This window comes from Silurus meridionalis, chromosome 10 (assembly GCF_014805685.1).
Source record: "Silurus meridionalis isolate SWU-2019-XX chromosome 10, ASM1480568v1, whole genome shotgun sequence".
Taxonomy (NCBI): domain Eukaryota; kingdom Metazoa; phylum Chordata; class Actinopteri; order Siluriformes; family Siluridae; genus Silurus; species Silurus meridionalis.
In genome coordinates this window covers 557,693-567,939 of record NC_060893.1, presented here as the reverse complement: position 1 = coordinate 567,939, position 10,247 = coordinate 557,693, and the positions used below count along the sequence as shown (strand labels likewise).

General features: G+C 42.9%; 1 protein-coding gene across 2 annotated transcripts in view; it reads right to left on the bottom strand.

Moving 5' to 3' along the window:
• Nucleotides 1–10,247, bottom strand: part of LOC124392483 — a 30,082-nt gene that overhangs the window by 17,063 nt on the left and 2,772 nt on the right. Inside the window, exon 2 of one of the 2 annotated variants that reach the window (XM_046859568.1) lies at nt 10,093–10,190. The gene's annotated coding sequence lies outside the window, so the exon portion shown is untranslated. Of the gene's footprint in view, nt 1–9,254; nt 10,191–10,247 lie in introns of those variants that run through there. The other variant, XM_046859569.1, reaches the window with a different exon arrangement.

Genomic DNA, 10,247 nt, shown 5'->3' with positions numbered 1-10,247 from the left:
CTATCAGTGCCTCGACCTCGATTAATAACGAAGGACTGAAAGCCGACTTTAATTATTAAATACAGAAATTATATGAGTAAAACATTTCAAATACGTCTCTGGCATCGTTCCAAATGTTAGCGTGGGACAGAAGTTTGGGGACTCCTGCACTTGAGACTTGACGGTTTATGAATGTCAATATTATTATATCTAGTGTGTGTGTGTGTGTGTGTGTGTGTGTGTGTGTGTGTGTGTGAGTGAGAGAGGAGAAGTGAGAATATGATCGAGGTCTGGGTTGAGAAGCACTACACTAGAGCATGCAGCGGAAACGAGGCATGGCTCAGAGGGGCTCAGGGGTAATACTGATACTCGAGCAGCCATAAATGATCAGTATGATCCAGTGATCAATGTATAAAACATCCAAAAAAACAGAACAACAACCGAGTGTGGAGGAAAACGAAAACACTGCAGTCATTGTGCTCCGTTCCACTAGCAAGCATCCTGAATCCTCTGTGTGTGTGTGTGTGTGTGTGTGTGTGTGTGTGTGTGTGTGTGTGTGTGTTCTGTATGAGACCCCAGTTGCTGCTTGTTGTTTGGCGTACTGGTGAGTGTTGGTGGGCCGCACTGGTGGCTGTCCCTCCATCATAGTGTTTTTCTATAATAGTTTTCTAAACCGGTATCAGAACGGTACACACACACACACACACACACACACCACCACACCGCACACTGTGTTCCAGAACCACTGTTCTGTCGAGACTTATCATCATTTGTTGGGTTTTTTGTTTGTTTGTTTGTTTGTTTAAACCAATGACACACACACACACACACACACACTAGTGATTTGCTCACCATCACCTCTTCATGCTGGATAATATTCTGTACTTTTATGACTTTTTTTTGGTTGGATTTTCATCAGTGTGTTTCACAGTTGCTTATTAATGTACTTTAATGGCCAATGAATATATATATATAAAAGTGCTCTACTGGCTTTATATATATATATACACTGTGTGTGTGTGTGTGTGTGTGTGTGTGTGTGTGTGTGTGTGTGTGTGTGTGTATGTGTATCTCATGACATTTGATGGCGTACAACCATTTCTTACTGTCTGAGTGTAATATTACCATCAGTAATAAAATGAGGAATATATGTTTTTATATTAGTGTGTGTGTGTGTGTTCGTGTGCGTCTCATTCCTCCAGTATAATCTCCCACACACTGCTCCAGATCAGTGATCTCAGCATTTCTCTGATCCTCTCCGAGTGACATAAAGGTCATGCATGCATTTACAGTCTGGGTTTGAGGCACAGAGCTCTTCCACACACACACACACACACACACACACACACACACACACACACACACTGTGTCTGTTCAACAAATACACTGTACACATAAATCAGAGGTAATAAAATGTACATTTTCCTGTCTTTGGGGTGGACCCTTTATTTTGTTCCGTATGTATATTTTTAACTAAAAATGTTAAAAGTCTGATGGATTTTCAGACACGTGCATGTTGCTTTTGTTTCTATTGGATTCCTTCCGCTTTCTGGAATCTTCACTGGGGTGAGGGAGTCTGATCACATCATCTCTCCTGTTCTCCATCATACACACGATCATATAAACATAAAGAACATGCGTCTCAGAAAGCGTAAAAGTCGAGGTTTTTATTCTCCACGTTTACGACACCGGAAATAATCGACCCTTTAACTTTATATTAAAGTGTGAAGGTTTGAGGTTCTCTGCGTTTACTACGTAACAGCGTGACAAAATGTTCACACTGGTTGCCTTTAAAACACTCTTTAACACGTTTCGGCTATAAACGATTTCCTCTGTGATCAGTTTTAAGAGATTTATTTAATATAATAAAATGATCAGTTCCAGGTTTTATTTCCTGTTTAAGATTTTCAGTGGGTCCAAAATTGACAAATGTTTTTATGTTTGTTTTTCTGGTGGTGTTGATAAATCATTGCATGAATTTGAATAAAAATCTTGCTGTGACCTTCTACAAGCTTCTCCCGATACTTCAGGTGGTTGGAGCTCCTCACTCCCTCACGCATTTTCAGTTCATAAATGTTCTCTACAGAGTGTCTGTTTCCACTGGTGCAGTGAAGCTGGAACATAGAAATAAAACGCTGGTGTTTGCTGAGACATTGACATCATTTCAGTGTTTTGAACTGAAAATTCCACTTGACTCAATTTCAATGACTCAGAATCTATTTAGCGATTTGCAGACACGCTTTCTTCTCTGCTTCATAAGCCGATGGTTGAAACGATATTCAACGATAATAATATTGCAGAAATCTTCACCGTGGTCTCATTTCATTCTTCAGTCAACACGTATTCTCGAGGATGCACAGAAATATACGAATATATAAATAGATCGTATTACGTGAGATTGAATCTCTTTCGTCTGTTTAATGATTTTACGATGACTACCTTTTAAATAAAATTCACCTGGAGCCGCGAAACGTTTAACCTTCAAACAAATAGAACACAATTATTATTATTTTTTTTCCCATAAAAAGTTTATTTAGATGTAAGGTAGTTGCATAGTCACACCACTAGGTGGCATTTGGTGTGATTTCTATTATATTTGTATGTTAGCAATTTCCACCACTTTTTGTTCCAGGTAAGTCGTAGGAGCGTTGCCTGGCAACGGGAGAGCGACGTTGTGAAATAAACGCGGATATTTTAATGAACATTTCTTTAACATATTCTCCGTCTGTAAACGGCTTTATTATTTTGCGAGTTGCCGTAAAAACAGCTATCAGGTGTCCTGAGATACATGAACACAATCAGTATATTTGTACGTGATATCAGTCAAACATGTACACAGTCGTTAAAGACATGTAATATGAAGTGTGACTGATGATGAGTGTATCATATTATTAACATGGCCAGTAGTAGAATGATGATCTGAGCGCTAACTAGCGTTTTACATCTAAAAGCTACAATCGTAGGAAAAGAAAATAAAGAGAAAGACACTTATTTCTTCTATAAAAGTAAAGAATGCAGTCGGGCCCTGTCCTGAACTCAGGCATGCAGTCTCACATTTCAGCAACCATATTAGTATCTTCTCAAAGGACAAACCGGTAGAAATGTAACGTGGATAGATTTTAGAGTGTCAGTGTGCAGTTTGTGTAGCAGTACAGATTTACTGTCATCTGAAAATCCAACATACAGACTTTATTGTGTAAATAACTGCCAACTAAAGTAAGTACACCCTCAGTGATCGTGTCAGAACTGTGTCCAAAGTGTCAATATTTGTGTGAGTGGTCAATTACGTCTCCAGACCTGAAATCTATTGAGCACCTGTGAGGATCCTCAAGCGGAGGGTGGAGAAGCTCCATGTGTGTAACATCCAGCAGCTCTGTGATGTCATTATGGAGGAGTGGAAGAGGATCCCAGCAACCAACCTGTGCAGCTCTGGTGAATTCCACCCTCAGGAGGATTAAAGCAGTGCTGGAGAACGATGTGCTCCACACAATATTCACACTTTACACACAGTTCTGACATGATCACTGAGGGTGCACTTACTTTTGGCAGTTATTTACACATTAAAGTCTGTATGTTGAGTTATTTGTAGAGGACAGTAAATCTGTACTGATATTCAATTCAATTCATTTTATTTGTATAGCGCTTTTAACATTGAACATTGTCTCAAAGCAGCTTTACACAGATAATGTGGTGATTAAACATAAATATGTTCTTTGTAAGTAAGTTTGTCCCTGATGAGCAACTGTGGCAAGGAAAAACTCCCCGAGATGGCATAAGGAAGAAACCTTGAGAGGAACCAGACTCAAGAGGGAACCCATCCTCATCTGGGTTGCACCAAATGTCCATTTGAAGCAGATATACAATGTTGCGGGGTACAGTGATGACGATCAGAAGCAAACTGTATTCCTGAGTCAGTGCAGCAGACTGTTGACATTAACTACAGTCCAATCCGTCCTCAAAGCTCCCATTCTACTCCGGAATTATATGGAACCACCCAAGGTGTTGATGAGAGACCGTCCCAAGCTGCACAGAAGTGTGAAGATCCACGAAGGGGAGAGGAGCAGGAACAGTGGTCACTGGAGCCTCAGGAGCATGTTTAACTCGACCGAGAGAGAGAGAGAGAGAGAGAGAGAGAGAGAGAGAGAGAGAGAGAGAGAGAGGGTGGTGACAGGAGGAGAGAGAGAGAGAGAGAGAGAGAGAGAGAGAGAGAGAGAGAGAGAGAGAGAGAAGAGGGTGACAGGAAGAGAAGGATATGGATTATTAAGTGTCCCTATTGTTGTATGAAAGTTAATGTCACTGTGCAGTTTGGACTCTGGTGAGATTCACTGTAGCAGCAGAACTAAAAGGGAGAAGCAGAAGGAAACACAGACATGAGGATCTCTGGGATAAGAGACGACCCACCACACCACCATCAACAAACCTGAGTGAACGTGTGAGAGTGAGGAGACGACAGCATCCAAATATCCCAGTTCACCAAACACTCCATATCCATGATCCCTCCAGATCTGCTCCTTTACCTCACAAACACCTACTTGTTACAGGATGTAATGGATCATGCGATCGACGGTTGATTGCTCATGCCTTGTTGTTGGTTTTGAGGCTAGTGGGACTGCTCTGTTGCAGATAAAAGTTGCTGAGTTACACTCTTGTGTCTGCCTTTTATTTATGCTTATACTGCTGCATAAACATGGTGTCAGAAGATGCCTAGCGCGTTTTCTTAAGTTGACGCTGTGTTTGCTAATTCCGATCTAAGAAGTTTAGCGATTATGGACGCTGATAATGCTGCGGTCGCGCTTCGCCCGCCGAGCGGCGTACCGGCTAATATACCTCCGCCATTACCGATGAACATGAATGGAGACTGGAGCGCTAACTGGGACTTATTCAGAGCCGAGTTCGAGGATTATGCGCTGGTCACTGGCCTGGCTGAAAAGACCAGGAAGTACAAGCTGCTACATTGAGAAGCGTGATGGGATCTGAATGCAGACATGTTTACCGGCACAATCTGAATCTCACAGATGAACAACAAAGAGACATTAAAACCATCCTAGATGCATTGGAAGCATACTTCAAACCTGCCAGAAATGTCATTTATGAGAGGTATGTGTTCGGCTGTTGTAAACAGGAGGAAGGGGAATCCATAGAAAATTTTGTGACCAGATTGAGAGAAAAAGCAACGACTTGTGATTATGGTGGATTAAAGGATGAAATGATTCGTGACAAAATTGTACTGGGCATTATAAATGAAGGAACCAGACGCAGGTTGTTAAGTGAAAAAAATTTAACGCTGCTCACAGCCATTGAGATGTGTCGCACAGCTGAACAGACCGCTATGCATATGAGAGCGATGGATGCAGCATGCATGCCTACTGTAGCCGAAACTGTTCACACTGTTGCTAGAAAACCATTCAGGCCTAATCAGCGGATGCAGAGTAATTCGCCAAGACTCTTGGACACAAGCAAGACATGCCGATACTGTGGTAATGTGCATTCAAGAGGCCGGGATTACTGTCCAGCATATGGCAAAACATGTAGACTTTGTGGAACTGACAATCACTTTGCTAAAGTATGCCTTAAGAGTAAAAGCAGATCTACGGAGGGGAAGCTTCACTGCATTGAACATTCTAAGGAGCCGGTTGGGGACAGTGATGATGATATTTACGTAGTTGAGTCCATTAGCACGGTGCACATGAAAGGAAAGAAATGGTTTGTTTCTCTGCAATTACATGGCAAGTCACTGCGTTGTCAGTTAGATTCAGGAGCAACATGCAATGTGATGAGCTACAAGGACAAAGTAAAGGTGGCTCCACACACACCACTCCGCCTAGTAGCGCCAAACTACGGCTGTACTCAGGCGAGTCGCTGGACTCCATGGGCGTTTTTGATACAGAATGTGTGGTCAAAGGAGAGAAATATCAGCTGTCTTTTGAGATAGTAGAATCAAGTCAAAATCCACTTCTCTCAGGCTCAACTTGTGAACAGCTAGGCCTGATGCAGATCACAATACCAGATGACGTGCTCAAAATTGGATATGAACGGTCTGAGCCTCTGACTAAGGAACAGTTAATTGATAAATACAGTGATGTGTTCAACTTGCCTGTGGAATCACTGCCTGGTGAGGTCCATTTTGAGCTGGATCCCAGTGTTACACCGCTACAGTGTGCCCCAAGAAATGTTCCAATTGCTATGAAAGCAACAGTAAAAGCCCAACTGGACACATATCAGGCCGAGGGTCATATTACAGATGTTACAGAGCCAACAGATTGGATCAGCAACATGGTGATAGTAAAACAACCAGACAAGCTGAGAATTTGCTTAGACCCAAAGTTTCTAAACAAAGCTCTAAAACGCTCTCATTATATCATGCCAACCCTGGAGGATGTTTTATACAAATTGCCTAAAGCAAGGATCTTCACGTTGGTTGATGCCAAACATGCATTCTTACAGTGCAAGCTCGACCAAGAGAGCAGCTTCATGACCACATTCTGGACCCCATGGGGCAGGAAAAGGTGGCTAAAACTACCATTTGGTGTCTCAGTGGCACCTGAGGTCTATCAACGGAAACAGCATGAACTCTTAGCAGGTCTAAAGGGCATTGAGCCCATCGCAGATGATATTCTTGTTGTTGGTTGCGGTGACACGGACCAGCAAGCTGAAAATGATCATGATCACAAGCTGCAGGCCCTGTTGGAGCGTTGCAGGGAGGTCAAGCTACGGCTTAGCTTAAAAAAGTTGCAATTTAAAGTAAACAAGGTGAAGTTCCATGGTCATATTCTTTCATCCATGGGCTTGAAGCCTGACCCAGAAAAGGTGAGGGCCATCATGGACATGCCCTACCCTACAGATGCTAAAGGTGTACAGCGTCTCATTGGCTTTGCTAATTATTTAGCCAAATTCATGCCCCACTTGTCTACTGTTTGCGAGCCACTGCGGCGTTTGCTCGACAAAGACACCCCATGGCACTGGCTACCCAAACATGAAGATTCAGTCTGCAAGCTGAAAGCCATGGCCACATCGATGCCTGTGCTACGCTATTACGATGTTGCCAAGCCTGTCACAGTACAAAGTGATTCCAGCCAAAGCGGTCTTGGGTGCTGCCTTATGCAAGAAGGACAGCCTGTCGCCTTTGCTTCAAGAGCACTGACTCCCACTGAAAAAAATTACGCACAAATCGAAAAAGAGTGTCTCAGCATTGTCTTCGCTTGTCAAAGGTTTCACCATTACCTGTACGGACGAGAGTTGGTCACAGCAGAGACAGACCACAAACCCTGATCACTATATTCAGCAAACCACTTCTCAGCGCACCCAAGCGGCTTCAAAGCATGCTCATGACACTTCAAAACTACAGTCTCAAAGTTGTCTACAAGCCAGGGCCTAAAATGTTCATCAGTGACATGTTGAGCAGAGCAGCTGCTGACTGTACAGGCAAGGGAGCCATTTACCAGAGGCATGCCATATGTCATTTGCAAAAAGAGCAGGAAAAGGTACAACTCATCAACCAAGCAGAATACTTGAATGTGACGGACCAGCGGTTGAGGACAATCAGGGAGCATACTGAAAGGGATGAAGCGTTACAGGCCCTCAAAACCATTGTCCTGGCAGGCTGGCCTGATGAGAAAGAAAGGACAACACACATCATCTGAGAATACTGGCCTTATAGAGATGAGATAAGTGCAAGATGGTATTTTGTACCGAGGTCAGAAAGTCATCATTCCCAAATCACTACGTCCAGAGATGCTCAAACGCATACATTCAAGCCATATAGGAGGCGACGCATGTTATCGTCAGGCCCGTGACACACTGTATTGGCCTAGTATGCAAGCAGAAATCAAAGACTTTGTGAGTAACTGTTCAACTTGCAATGAATTTGCACACAACCAACAGAAGGAAACCATGCTATCTCACGACATCCCCAGCAGGCCATGGCAGATTGTCAGCATGGACTTATTCAGTCACAGACAAAAGTACTATCTTATAATTGTGGACCATTTCTCAGACTTTTGGGAGATTGAACTGCTTCCTGATCTATCTGCAGAGACAGTCATCAAGCGCTGCAAGGCTCAGTTTGCTCGACATGGTCAGCCAGATAGAGTTATCACAGATAATGGCCCTCAGTTCGGTGCTCTGTTTAAGCGCTTCGCCTCCAACTGGGAATTTGAGCATGTCACTTCTTCACCAAGACATCCTAAATCAAATGGAAAGGCTGAGTCAGCCGTCAAGATTGCAAAAACCTTCTGCAAAGCCATGCACGACAGAACTGACCCTTGGAAAGCAATACTTCATTGGAGAAACACCCCAACTGAAAATATGGACAGTAGCCCTGCACAAAGGTTGATGTCACGGAGACTGAAAACTTCTCTTCCAGTAACAAACAAGCTTCTGGAGCCATCTGTGGTCACGGGGGTTGTTGAGAGGCTTCAACACCGAAAGCAGCAGGCAAAATCCTATTATGACAGGTCAGCTTGTGATCTGCCAGAGCTGAACATTGGTGAGAAGATACGTATGAAGCCCCTTCCACAGAAAAACCCTGCACTCTGGAAGGTCGGCACCTGCCTTCAGAAAGTAGCACCACGATCTAATCTTGTTAATGTGAATGGATCCTTATATAGACGAAACAGAGTGCACTTGAGAGTGGCAGAGTCAACCGCCACACAAGCATCGGACACAAGTGAACCCGAGATGCCTCTTATGCCGGAGAGTAGCGTTACAGGAGCCCTTGCTGATTCATCTCTTGTGAAGCCTTCGCCACAGGCTTCACCTGACCTTGTCAAACTCTCACCATCAGATGGACACACGTATACTAGGGCTGGCCGATTGTCCAAGCCACCTAAAAGGCTGGATATTTAATGTTATAAATGTTATTGTGGCAGTTTACTTAAAGCAAAGCCCAAAGTCATATAGTATTTGTTCTTATTTAGTGTAAAAAAGGGGATTCCATTTGTTTTTATTTGTAAAGTGGGATGTTACAGGATGTAATGGATCATGCGATCGACGGTTGATTGCTCATGCCTTGTTGTTGGTTTTGAGGCTAGTGGGACTGCTCTGTTGCAGATAAAAGTTGCTGAGTTACACTCTCGTGTCTGCCTTTTATTTATGCTTATACTGCTGCATAAACACTACTGACTAAAGACTCCACTAAATAAATGTGTTTTCAGCCTCGACTTGAACACTGAGACTGTGTCTGAGTCCCGAACACTGATTGGAAGGTTGTTCCATAACTGTGGGGTTTATAGGAGAAACATCTGCCCCCTGCTGGAGTCTTCATTATTTGAGGAACCAACAGATAGCCTGCACCTTTTGATCTAAGTAGGCATGGAGTTGTGTACTGATACACACACTGCACACTGACACTCTAAAATATATCTACGTTTCATTTCTATTGTCTATGGGAAGACACTAACATGTTTTCTGAAATGTGAGGGTGCACTTACTTTTGTTTTGGATATCTTTAGCACTTCATCTGGTTATAAGTGTGTGACGAACAGCGCATGTTGTTTTTGCCCTTTTCCCACCTGAAGTACGGCCCCCACATAAACATTACATATTAAAGTAATATGCAGAAGTTATACCCATAATCGTTTGTACAATAGCGCCCCCAGGAAACAGGTGGATGTTATTGCAACATTAGCGTGCCCTCATGCGAGTACTTACTGTCACTGTTTAGATTTAGATATAAGAAGACTGCTATCTATCTAGCGACCAGTACACACTGATTACTAGAACATTCTGACCCCCTGCCTAATATTGTGTTGTCCCCTTTTTGCTGCTAAAACAGTCGTGACCCGTCGATCATCAACAGCATGAACTTCTTCAGCAGTTTGAGCTACAGGAGCACTTTTGATAGATTCTGTTCACTGCAGATCACCAGACTACAAGAGATGCAGTTTTAAAGACGCTCTGACCCACAATTTGTCAAACTCACTCAAATCCTCACGCATGAACATTTTTCCTGCTTCTAACATCAACTTTGAGGACAAAATGTTCACCTGCTGCCTGATAAACAAATCCACCCACTAACAGGAGCCATGATGATCATCAGTGTTCATCACTTAAATGACTATAAAATATCAGTAATGTGTTTTAGAGAATCATCAAACAAAATATCGAAATACTCACATGTATCGATATTTTCTTACACCTCCATCTTGCCAATTTCTCACCACATATTAAACCTTGCGGCAGCCCACCATGGATGGACGTGAAGGCGAATAAATCTGTCGATAGAGAATTAAACTGTTTCCATCTGTTTTCTTGTTGTGGATTTATCTATA